The sequence below is a fragment of the Megascapheus bottae genome, chromosome 4 (assembly GCF_031878675.1).
Source record: "Megascapheus bottae isolate mThoBot1 chromosome 4, mThoBot2.hap1, whole genome shotgun sequence".
NCBI lineage: Eukaryota > Metazoa > Chordata > Mammalia > Rodentia > Geomyidae > Megascapheus > Megascapheus bottae.
In genome coordinates, this window is record NC_143512.1 from 18,309,674 (window position 1) to 18,323,108 (window position 13,435).

The window sequence follows — 13,435 nt, forward strand, 5'->3', positions numbered from 1 at the left end:
TGATCAATTGTGGGGCTTGAACTCTGGGTCTGGGCACTGTCCCTGAGATCTTCAGCTAAAGGCTACCACCCTACCACTAGAGTCACAGCACCACTTCCAGTTTTCTGGTGATTAACTGGAGACAAGAGTCTTTTAGGCTTTCAGACTCAAAGGAAAATAGGCTCAATGGTTTCCCTCATTTGTAATAATTAGTACACAACTAGGACTATCCTAGGAGAGGATTACAATAGCGCAAAACCTAGATACATAAGGTCATATAGGATAAGGCTAAATGAAAGGATCTCCAGGTTATGGAAACAGACTTTTAGCAATTGTTGGTCTTAAAGTATTGGGTTATTTCTCTTTTCTTTTGTTGCGCTTTGGTTAATCTCATACTGTTACAGTATCTGACTTTGTTACCTGGTATATTGCATATACTTTTATTTGTTTAATTTAAATGGGAAAGAGAAGAGGGTAAAACAAGATGACTGGGAGGGGATGGCAAAAGGGAAATGGGGACAAAAACATGAGAAGGGGGTATCAATGTGTCAGAAGTAATGCACTTACTATCTGGTGAATATAGCTGTAACCCCTCTATATTTTGCAATAAAATTTTAAAAAGTCTTCTGGACTTTGCAGTGCCCAGGCTGACTTTCAACTGTGATCCTCTGATCTGTCTCCTGAGTAGCGAGGATTACGATTACAGGCATGAGCCACTGTGCTCGGCTAAAATCTTTTTTTTTTTTTTTTTTTTTTGCCAGTCCTGCTCTTGGGCTCAGGGCCTGAGCACTGTCCTTGGGTTTTCTCCAGGCCAGAGTTCTATCACTTGAGCCATAGCACCACTTCCATCTTTTTTCTATGTATATGGTACCAAGGAATCAAACCCGGGTCTTCGTGCATGCTAGGCAAGCATTCTACCATTAGGCCAAACTCCCAGCCCCTGTAGTTAGACTTCTACTCCTCATGTTTATTTCAGGTTTAGTATATAAATGTCTGAGTTCAAATTCCAGTAACATATTCTAACTCCTCAAAATGGGATAATATCTATGACTGATTTTTTATCTCAAAAAAGTAGAAACACACTTATAATTTACAAGGTTGTCACAAAAAGCAAAAGAAATGTAGAAAAACGTTACTAGTACAGAATTATTACTATACCCACACAACATTCAAGAATCTATGCAACTCAACTGATAATTTTTTTGTGGGCAGAATCTGTTTATACCTTAGAGGTTAAAATGATGAAGGAGAAAAAAGAACTATGCACAAACCAAAACAAAACTGGCAAATATATTTACAAATCAAAATTAGTCTCTATCTTTATAAAATGCTTAAGTAGTGGGCCAGGGGTTTGGCCTAATGGTAGAATACTTGTTCAATTCCCTCATACCACATACAGAGAGAAAGCTGGAAATGGTGCTGTGGCTCAAATGCCTTGAGAAAGCCCAACGACAGTACCCTGAGTTCAAGCCCCAAGACAGGCAAAAAAAAAAAAAAGTTTAAGAATCTACATAAAATTATATAAATGTAGACAAACATTTATATGCTTCATTCACTATCACTATCATTTATGTTGTCTATTAAGTTGTCATTAATAATTATCAGAAACAACTAGAGGCATGACAAAGATCTTATTTAAACAAAGCAGAAAAGGTGATGAGACTCATCTCCAGTTAACCACCTAAAAACTAGAAGTAGAGCTGTGGTTCAAGTGGTAGAAAGCTAGCCTTGAGCAAAAAAGCTCAGTGACAGCACCTAGGCCCTGAATTTAAGCCATATAACCAACAACAACAACAACAAAATATATATACATATATATATATATAAACTGAGAATTGATATAAAAGTAATTCACACCACAGACAACAAAAAGTGATGCTTTTAAATCATTTCCTTTGCTATTAGCAAAGTACAATTTTCCACACCTTAGTTAAACCTAAAATGATAGTTCTGACTGGACAAAGCAAGTGAATCTTCAGGAAAGATAACTGAACAGAAAGACACTGTGTAAATATTATCATGAAGTAGATATTGACCATTTACTAACAAAATACATTCTCCTTTGTATTATCAAATGAAAATTAACAAGAGATCTCACTGACCAAAGTTTGGGAAATCCTGCCACGCAGGAAATAGAATATCAGAAGGAACACAAACTACAGATGTGCTCAACTCCAGGGAGAAAACATATCCAAAAAAATTTATTCAAGGAGCAGGACAGTGGCTAAGGATAGATCTTCAACTCTGTGACAAGAAGCTTGTGCCAAAAATGTTCTTTTACCATTTTTTTTTCCAGTCCTGGGGATTGACCTCAGGGCCTGAGCACAGTCCTTGGGCTTTCTCAAGGCTAGTGCTCTACCTCTTCAGCCACAGCACTACTTCCAGCTTTTTCTGTATATATGGTACCAAGCAATCGAACCCAGAGCTTCATGCATACTAGACAAGCACTCTACCACTAGGCCATGCCCCTAACCCTGTTCTTCGATCCTACAAACTTCTGGACACAGGGGTAGGAATGAGCAAGAAGCTTTGCTTATATACTAATGTACCACAGCCTTCAAGTCTTCATTTTAGAAGCAAATTATTCAATAACTTCCATGATTCGAGTCCTATTTATTGAGGTCACATAAGCTTTTTAAGCATGCTGGTGTTTTATGTAGGTAGTTAGATCCAAGATTCATTGTTTTTCAGGATATATCACTTGCATCATATCAAGGGTCTTTTGGACATAGCTTTTTAAGTTTATACTTCCAACTCTAATCTATTAGGATGACAGGTTTAAAGCAATCTCCTGCACACTAATGTAATTTTAAAGATACTTTTCTTACTGAGCCAATGTCAAGAGCTTTTTTATGTACTAAGTAATTAGAATTTAAAAATTCTAAGAGCTTCTCTCTCACCTAAAACTATTAGGCTTATTATATTATGGAAATAATCTTTCTGTGAATACAATAATTTGTACTGTAAAACTAATTTCAATGTTTCTACAACAATTAGCACTTATTGATAATAAATACTGTGGTATCATTTAAATATTTTAAATGTTCATTAATGTATTATAACTTAAATTAGGATTACTTGCTAACAATTACATAGAATAAGTGTAATAGGCCTTTGAGGTCTTGCCTCAAAACAACAAAAAAGAAGACCCAGAGAGGATTTTCCTTCAGGAAAACATGGAAGTACCTTGAGTCTCAACCACAGAACTATAAGACATATATCCAATATTTATTAATAATAGTTGTATAAAATGGCTTTTTGTTTTGCTTTGTTTTCTTGATCCTTGAACTAAGGGCTTGTACTGAGGTTCTGGACACTGTCCCTGAGATTTTTCACTCCAGGCTAGGCCTACACCACGTGAGCCACAGTTCTACTTCAGGCTTCTTTGCTGTTAATTTAAGGTAAGAATCTAATGGACTTTCCTCAGATTTCAGCCTCCTGAGTAATTAGGATTACAGGTGTGACTCCAAATTGTATACATTTTATTTTATTCTGCCAGTCATGGAGCTTGAACTCAAGGCCTGAGCACTGTCCTTGGACTTTTTTCAAGGCTAGAGCTCTACCACTTGAGCCACAGCACCACTTCCAGCTTTTTTCTATGTACGTGGTACCAAGGAATTGAACCTGGGTCTTCGCCCATGCTAGGCAAGCACTCTACCACTAGGCCAAACTCCCGGCCCCCCATTTTAATGACTCACTTTCTTCAGTAAATCAGTGGATTGGAGGGTGCTTATTTTCAGCACTTGCATTCTACTAGGTTCCCCTGAATGATAACAAAAGAGAGAAAATCACATCTGGCACCTAGAAAACTACCCACTACAATGTCATAAATCTCCTGTGCTTGAATGGAGGAAAGATTGAAAATCACTGACTTAGATCACAAAGTTCCTCTTTATTGTTGATGGGCACACTAAGGACTATTTAGTTGAACTACTAACTCTTAATTCGGTAATGCTTGCTTCAGTACATCCAATACTATAGTCCCTGCATTTAAACTGTGTCATTTTATTAATTTGAAACCTATACTTCCAGTATACACATTTTGAAATTCTGCTGTGCATATACGTATGTATGTATGAATATATATATACATATCAGGAGGTAGACAACATACAATAAAGAACACCATTAAATTTGCAAGTAATGTTGAGGTTTTGAACAGATCAAATAACTGTAGTTCAACAGAGAACACTAGTTAAAAATTTAATAAAGTAACATTTGGCTTTTCTGCACAACTTTTAGGCAAATACCCGTGGTTTATAAAAAAGGAATTTAGGGCAATCATCCAATAACAGATGATAATCTAAGGTAAAAGAAAAATAAATCAGAAACCCAGACAAACTGGACATATTTTGGGATCAAAGCCCAGCTAAAGTAAGTCTCACAATCCCTAATGAGATATAATAGTTTCAGAACTATAAAGTATCTGAAATATTTCTAATTACTTTTGTACATAAATGCAAGTAACTTTCAATTTAAGTAAATTTAATGTACATTCATTGAATGTCCCATCTGAAAGTTAAGGACTTTTAAGATGCTAGAATCATTCGAACATGAGGAAGATAAGAGTTGAATACAGAAGCTGGGCACTTCCTAAATTCAGGCACTTAAGCCACACTGTCTCCTTTCTTCTACAGAACTGCTTTTCAAGGCAATTTCATCTTCCCTATTTAATAGATGAGGAAACTGTGACTTGAAGAGAAACTGGACCTGAAGCCCTAACCCCAAAACAAGTGGTTCTTTTCACTACCCTTTCCATCCTACCAAGAAACATCTCCACTAAAATTTCTAGTCTTTTATTTAATTCTAAGGAAAAAGAAAATATCAAGCTTATAGTGAATAATGATGGCAGAGAACAAGTGAATAGTTTGATACTTATACCAAAGGATTTAAGAAATAGTCCAAGTTGTGCATGGCAGTATATATTTTTTAAGCTGAAGATACCACAATATCATCAAAAGAGAAATCTGAATATTTTCATAGAAAGGTCCAACTTCATCTTCTCTAGAAATATTGAATTTCAAATAAGAAATGTGGGAGGCTTCATATTTTATCAGCCATACAGCAGATAAATTAATATTCTACTTACATTATTATTGCATAATATATATATATATACATTTCTCATGAAATGCAAACCAATATGTTTCCCTTCTTCTGACTCAATTCTTTACTTTAACTCTATTCCTTTTATGTCCCCTCCATTCACCCACAAAGCTTGGAAGCCTTCATGTAACTCAGAGTAACAGCCTCAAGCTCAAGAACTCCTACAAATTTAGATTCAGATACAGACAGACACAAAAATGAAGTCCATAGACCTGCAGTCAGAGAGTTACAAAATAAATGTTTCTATTATTTTCCAAAACATTAATTCTCAATAGTTTTCTCAGTATACTTTAAAGTGTTTACTTGAATAATCAAATAAAAATAGAAAAGGAATAAGAAAGTAAGGAAACAAGAAAAATTGAAGCTTTGATTAAAAGAAAAAAAAACTACAGATCTCATGGTTTTCAAGTTAGCTTAAAGTACTAATAAAATTCAAAAACTACAAACTGTTTCTCTTTCAAGGACACCAAGTATTTATATATAAGCATGATAAAGACAAATAGGGGGAAAAAAGTACTGAGTAACTTCAATGTTAATTTACTGTGTTTAATTAATTAGTTTTAATGAGGTAGGCATGAAAGAGGATTACGGACATTGAATAGAAGGGCTCAAATGCTTGAAGAGTGAAGGAATTAGCTAAATGTTTGTCCTCAGCCCCTAAAAACTAGCTTCTCAGAATGCAGAGACCTGGAGGATCAAGGTTTGAAACCAGCTTGGGGAGAAAAGTGCTCAAGACTCCAACTCCAGACTCCAACTCCAAAATAATCAGCAAAAAGCTGGGCTGGAGACATGGCTCAAGTGGTGCCAGCTGAGCAAACAAGAAGAGTTAAGTCTGAAACTTTGAATTTAAAGCATGCTACCAGAGAAACAAACAGGAAGCAAGACTTTCCTAAGCATGGAAAATAAATAAATACATACATATACGTATGTATATATACACAGATATATGATATACACTTAGAATAAATACCCATTTCCACCTTCATGTCCTTAGAAACTGAAGTTCTATATTATTCACTTATCAACACAATAACACTCAAACTACTTTTGAGTCAACAAAATACTGAAAACCTCTCTAATTACTTCAATCTCCATGAAGTAATTGTGCTAAAAAAAATAGTTCACATTGCTGGGCACGGTGGCTTCTTCCTGTAATCCTAGTTGCTCAGGAAGCTGAAATCTGAGGATCACTGTTCAAAGCCACCCTGGGCATAAAAGAGTGGAGACTTATCTCCAATTGATCACCAGAATAGACAGAGTAAGTGGTGCTGTGGCTCAAGTACTAGAGCACTAACCTTGAGCTGAAGAGATCAGGGACCGTTCCCAGGCCTAAATTTCAAGTCCTACAACAGACCGGAAAAAAAGAAAAAAAGTTCACATTTTAAAACAGTTTACATTTACAAACCTTGTTTGCCATCACAAAAATGTTTATTCTAAAACAACATACTGAAGACTGACCCCTTGACTTTCCCTTCCAAAAGATGCTCATTATGATACAAAACTGTACCTGTTATCGCAAGATCTCAGGAGGCTGAGATCTGAAGATCACAGTTCAAAGCCAGCCAGAGCAGGAATGTCTGTGATACTCTTTATCTCCAAATAGCCACCAAAAAGGCAAAAATGAAAGTATGGCTCAAGAGATAGAGTGTTAGCTTTGAGCATAAAAGGCTAAGGGACAGTACCCAGACCTTGAGTTGAAGTCCCAGTATCAGCCCCCAAATTTGTATTTGCCTAAATCCATTATATTTCGTTTCTTCCAATTACCAAGTGTGCCTTGGTTACAAAGACAACTACCTCTCACAACGTCACATGTATAATTTCATTATAAGCACGAGTCCCATTTACAAACAGAAACATGTACCTAACAGATTTTGAATTATATATCCTCATACTGTTTTTCAGCATAAGTTACGATGTAACAGTTGATGATGAAATTAAAATGACTGGTCTACCAGAACCCTTATATTTTCTTCCAGACAAATGAAGTGCCCCCATGATGCAGTGCAGAAGCTGCGTGAAGTACACACTGAAGAATCTTAGGATGGTGTACATTCAACGCTGCCAACGATTAGTGCAGAGGAGAAACAGATCCGCACCAAAGCTCTTTTATGGAAGAAAACAGAACAAGGGTTTGCTCTCGTACTTTTAAAACCAGAGTTCCCTTAAGAGTGAAGTAGGAAAGGTACCACTAACCTTCCTACACATTGGCAATTTGTGGCTCTTTTAAAAATGTTTTCTTAAAGCCCACTTAGGTACATCCACATTACATACAGCACTGAACAAAAACTGTATTTTGCAATGGTTGGGATTGTTGTGTTGTTTTTTTCTAATCGTGTTCTCATTCTACATGTGGGTTGAAAAGTATTTTCTAGTCTCTAATCACTGAAATAGTTTTGGTCTATCCTCAAAGATCTTTTTTTTCCATTACCCTTTTATATATGGCAACTTCATCCGAAAATTTTACCTTCAAGTATTTAGAATCTGGAGCCAGGCGATGTTGGCTTATGTCAGTAAATCTCAGAGAGATCTGAGGATCTCTGTTCAAAGTCAAAAAGTCAGTCCGTGAGGCTCTTATCTCCAATAAACTACTCAGAAAAAAGTGAAAAGTGGTACTGTGGCACACGTTGTACCGTACTAGCCTTGAGTACCAAAGCTCAGGGACAGCGCTCAGGCCCTGGGTTCAAGTGTTAGGTCCACCAAAAATAATGCTGGGGTGTGGCTTCAGTGATCAGTGTACCTCCCTAGAACCTTGAGTTCAAACACCAGTACCACCAAAAAACAAACTCCGAAATGACACCAGATACTCTCAATCCTTGCTACTCAGAAGGCTGAGATAGGAGGATTGAGGTTGAAGGCCAAAATTGGAGCAGGAAAAGTCCATAAGCCTTTTCATTTCCAACTAATCAAAGAAAAAGCTGGAAATGATATTGTGGCTCAAGTGGTAGAGCACTAGCCCAGGGCCAGGGCCCAGGGCCAGAATTCAAGCCCCAAAACGGGGGTGGGGGGGTCGGAATCTGAAGGGAAACAGTTCACCTTTACAATTATGCCAGTTTAACGGACCACTAGGAACAAGATGCAACCGCCTCAGAATGAAGACTAAGAAGCAAACGAAAACGAAGGGCTCACCCCGACCTTAAAATTGCCATGCGGTCCATAGCAACACAAATACACAGAGTACAAAGCAACCCTCTCACGGAAACTTAATGTGTGCACGAAGTGTCCCGGCCCTACCCACGCCGCCGACCTAGCGAGAGGGCTTCACCCAGATGATCCTAAGGGGAATTGAGGCAGAAAGGCCACCCGAAGGGGCCGGGAACACCTGCCCACGGGAGACCCTCTCTCCCTTACGCTCCGGGAAGACTCCGCCGACCGGGATGCCAGGAGGAAGGAGCGGTGCGGGATAAAGGCTGCCCACGCGGACACGTGGGAGGAGAGCTGGGGGAGTCCGGAGGGGGTGGGGTTCCGGGCGACCACGGGACGCCGGGGTGGGGAGGGGTGGAGGTGACACCCCGGGGCCGGCGGTCCCGGTGGGAAGGGGGGCGCGCGGGCCGGGAAAGGGTGCCGGCTGAAGGGGCGGCGGCCGCGGCCCCTCCCACCCCGCCCCACGTCTCGCAGCCCCCACGGCGGTCGGGGCGGGGCCTGGCGCCGGCCTCGGCGGGCGGGCGCGTTCGCGCGGCACCCGCCCCCTCGGCCCGCGGGTCCCGGGTCCGTGGGAGGGGCGGGCCTCGCGGGGCCAGGGTAGCAGCCGGTCACCCGGCCCCCGCCTGGAATGTCCCGCCGCGGGCAGGAGGCCGGGCCGCTAACCTCGCGGCCCCGGGGCGGGGATGGGGCTGGCGGAGGGTGGAGGAAGAGCCCTCCGAGCAGCCCCTCGCCGACGCGGCCGGGTCCGGGGTGCCCCCCTGCGGGCAGGGTTTGTTGCCCCCACACGGGACTGGCCTTCCCTCCGCCTCCCCCCGCCCCCCGGCGTCGCCCCGGACAACAGCGCCTACCGCCGGCGGCGCTAATCTCACCTACCTAGAACCTGACAAGCCAGGAGCCCCTCAGACACGGGAGCCAGACACCACCCCGCGTCACGGGAGCTGCCGCAGCCAATGGGCGCCGCTGTCACGAATCTCTGCGGCCAATCCCGCAGCACTCCGGTCTCCCAGCACCCTCCAAGCGACAGCCAATTGGAAAGAGCGGGAGGCGGGCGCTGCCGCCCGGCCCCCAACCCCCTCCCTTTCCTCCTCCCAGGGGGCGGGCGCGGCCCCTTGGCCCCGGCCCCAGAGGGGCGGAGCTCGGGCGGCCGGGTGGGCGCTGCGGGCGTGGGGCGCGGGGGCGGAGAGCCGGGGCCCCCGCCCTCGTGGCCGGCGCTCGGTTCGGGCGGGTCTGGAGGTTGGCGCTGATCCCCGGGCGGGGATCCTCCGCTCCTCCTTCGTCCGTACCCTGCACTGCCTCCGCGGGATGGGAAACTTTGGAAGGCTGGCCGGGTAGTGACCGGGGCCGGGGGTGATCAGCTGGGGCCTCCTGGACCTACGGGGCGACCAGCACCGGGAGGGGAATTCGGGTGCAGACGGGGAGGGGGGGAGCCCTTTGGACCCCGATTCCGAGAGACGCCTTGCGTTCCCACTCAATTTTCCTCGCGTGTCCCGCACGTTTTCCTGGCGTGTGTTGTAACTTTGGTTCCTGTACAGTGGTCTTCAGTTTCTCCTGTTCCTTCTAGACCGGACTGTCCCTCCTCCGTGAGCAGTGCTGGGATCGTGGGGGTCGGGGGTGCTGGTGCAAGGCACGCCGGCAGGTCCTGCAGCCCGCGCCCCGCGGCAGCCCGCGCCCCGCGGCAGCCCGCGCCCCGCGGCAGCCCGCGCCCCGCGGCAGCCCGCGCCCCGCGGCAGCCCGCGCCCCGCGGCAGCCCGCGCCCCGGCCCCGCTCAAGGGTCCGCGTGAAGATCCCAGCCGTGGAAAGGGGCTGCTCAAAAGGAACGCATTCTAAAGATACTAGCTTCCTGGGTAGGTTAGAGCCCTGGCTTACATGGTGCCACGCCTTGGGTTTGATGAAGGAGGAAAGATCTTGGAAAGGGCTGCAAAGAACAGGCACCTCTCTGGCCTCTTTTCTAATTTCAGTATGTGTCACATTAAGTTACAAAACTACCTCCTGTCACGCAAAGATACAAAAAATTGTTCTTCCTCTGAATAAAGGTAATTAGCTTACTCAGATGGTCATTTCAACCATGTAATAAAGATAAATTACATGTGACATACCGTCAATATCTCTTAACCTGAAGACTACTATTTATCAACGAAATGTAGTCACTGGGCTATGTGTGCATGTCTTTATGCAATGGTGACACTTCGGTCTAGGCAGTCTTTTGGGGAAGGGAATTGCCTCAGATGGGCATCATATCTTGGTATAATAAATACCTAGTATGCAATGAAAGTGTTTTCTTTCTCTCTTGCTTTTATTGAGAAAATTTCTGGCATGGAAAATATTAGTTATCGTATTTCCACAAAATGCTTATATTGAAACCATGACGTTAAAGAACTTTTAAGTTTAATTTTTTCTCTAAAATATTTTCACGTTAAGCAATATCACCAGTCTACAAATCTACACTTAAACTAGAAACTACAATTGAATCAAAAGATAAAGTTAATATTTGGGATGTATTGTCTAATTAGTCATATAAATTAAGCTGCTGTAAGTTTCTTAAGATATGTTAATTTTCTCCGAACATTAAATGTCGCACGTGTCACATCAATGTAAATGAAATAAATTTCTGCATTTGGGGGAATGCCAAAAAATAACTATAGAGATTACTTCACCAAGGCCTCTCTTTCCTTAGAACCTTATAAGTTCCTTACTTTTATCCAAGAGAATGTAAATACAAAGAGATGTAGTTGGTGAATTAGTAAACTATATATATATATATATTTGCAGAAAGGAGTTTCAAGTAAAGATCTGGTCAAAATACAGCTGGTGGATATTGTGTGTTGTCTAGCCCTCCCTCATTGCTTCTCCTTGCTTTTTTTTTCTACTTGAAAGTTTCTCATAGACTTGGACAGGAATCTTGGCTGTGTGCCATCTTTGTTCAGTAGTCAGTAGTTATCCTCTGCCTACCCTGTCTCCTTTCCTATTCTCTGCAAACTCCTGTGATTTGTAACTCTGCTTGTCCATCCAGGATGTATATTTAACCACGTGCATGTGCCACTCCCAAAACAGAGATGGTAATGAGGTATGCAGGACAGAAATCACATTAATCTTTATTCTGGGTATGGTGCATGCAGCATCTGTTTTCACCCTATGTTAATTTCTTTGATTTTGAAAATTGTTTGCTTGGATGAAGACTGTTACTACAGATCGTGTTTGTATGAAGTTTACATTAGGATTTGCTTTCCACATACCAAATTGGCTAAATGGCTTCCTTTACAAATCTGTGTAAGGAGAATAAAGGGAAGGCAGTAAGAAGAGTGAGGACAAGTTGGAGGAAGAAAACTTCTATTCTGCCTTCACACTAAATGTCAAATCCATTGACACCATTTCGCAATCATCCATCTCAGACAGAGGCTGGCTGTCTTAGCACTGATATTGGTTCACTTTTTTCCTGGCCTTCTGCTCTCCATTGAGAAATTCTATCACTGACATTCATCATAAAGACACGTCCTCTTACAATGTCCTCAAATCCCTTTTTCTAAGCCATCCTCGTCTCAGAATCTACCTGTTCTTTCTCTTATGTCCTTATTACTGGTTTACTTTGATTCCAGAGACACTACTGGGGTGTTTGCCAGAGTGGTACAGTAATAATTTCTGTATGTGGTATTAGAAGAATCATCTGAGAATCTGTCCAAAATATACAGACACCATGATTCATCATTCTTCCTCCCCCTGCCCCTCAAACCCAAAGATTCTGATTTGGAAGATCTGGGGAGAATTTAGAAAATTTATGTTTGGAATGAGATCAATGTGTCTGGACAATATGGTATATTGAACTCAGGCATTCTGCTCCTTCCCCAAACTTCTTGGCACAACATAACAGGGAAGTATGTCTTTGAAATGAGTCTGCACCTTTGAGTGACAGAAAAGGACAAAAACAATAGAATTAGGTGAAAGCCTATATAGAAGGAGTAAATAGACCAGACTCTCAGATCATTTACTCTCCCAACAAGAGGTACATACTTCACTATCTCAATCCAGAACAAGAATATTTATTCCTCCATGCGGATGAACTAGAGGACCTCCAACCTAAAAACAGCAAAATAACTGAGTGTTCACAGAGTAAGGTAACTTGTTGCACACTGAGGTAAAGGGAACCCACACTTAAGATAATCTCTTGAGATTATGGAGTGATACCCCACAGAATGATTATTAAAGGACTTTTTTTTAAGAGACATTGACTTACCAAAGAAAAAATATTAGTATGGCTACTGGGAGAATCTTCTAAATAGCCAGATTCCATACCAAAGCAAATCACAAGTGAGGTCTACAGCTCATAAGGTCAGCCAAACAGCTTTTGCTCATTCTTAATTATGAACAGATATCTAGGAATCAGTTTCTTTTTAGTAAACCTTCAGTCATGAAAATTACACACATGCACACACATATACACTCTCGGGAAAATGAGAGATTAAAGAATAAAACCCAAGGAAAAATATGCTTTGTATAACTACTTTAAACAAATAGACAAATGAAAGTAAAAACTAAAATGTCACCAAAAAAAAAAAAAAAACCAAGCCAAACTATTCTTGAGGGCTGGAAGCATAGCCTAGTGGTACAATGTTCCCATAGCATGCACAAAGGCATAAAGCCCTGGGTTCAATTTTTCAGTACCACATAAACAGAAAAAGCCAGAAGTGGTGCTGCGGCTCAAGTGGCAGAGCACTAGCCTTGAGCAAAAAGCGTCCAAGGACAGTGCCCAGACCCTGAGTTCAACCCCAGGACTGGCTGTCACTCAAATGTGGTAGGTGATAGGGGTCTTGCCTAACAAGTATAAATTCAAACCATTGTGCTGCCAATGTTTAAAAAAACAAAGGAAAAGAAGGGGAGATGTCGCATGACTTTTTCCTACAATATAGTAAGAGAAAAATTATATTTTATAAATAAAAATTAAACTTAACAACATAATAGAATGGAGAAGACCCCAAAGAAGGACAAAAAGATAGGAGGTTGGAATGTTAAAAAGGAAATTTGGGAGCATCTGAACTGAAGGGGAAGTGAGTCGGGGGTACATGGATTTACACAAGAAGACATTTTCACAATACTGGAGAGCCAGAGTGTCTGGATTGAAAAGGATCTCATAAATGTCTTATAAAAACGAATGAAATTAGATTCACATGATATATTTAATCCTGAAAGGTAAAAATAGTAAGAGTAAAGAAAATTT

At 41.8% G+C, this 13,435-nt stretch overlaps 1 protein-coding gene across 23 annotated transcripts in view; it reads right to left on the bottom strand.

Moving 5' to 3' along the window:
• Positions 1–13,435, bottom strand: part of Fer (FER tyrosine kinase) — a 432,292-nt gene that overhangs the window by 344,963 nt on the left and 73,894 nt on the right. For 5 of the 23 annotated variants that reach the window (XM_090331524.1, XM_090331523.1, XM_090331515.1 and 2 more), the window contains exons 1-2: positions 7,550–7,996; positions 6,381–6,428 (exon numbers count right to left, since the gene is read on the bottom strand). The exons of 3 other annotated variants lie outside the window; for them this stretch is intronic. The gene's annotated coding sequence lies outside the window, so the exon portion shown is untranslated. Of the gene's footprint in view, positions 1–6,380; positions 6,429–7,549; positions 7,997–8,433; positions 8,569–9,099; positions 9,151–13,435 lie in introns of those variants that run through there. 15 more of the 23 variants (XR_016535240.1, XR_016535241.1, XM_090331536.1 and 12 more) reach the window with 10 other exon arrangements.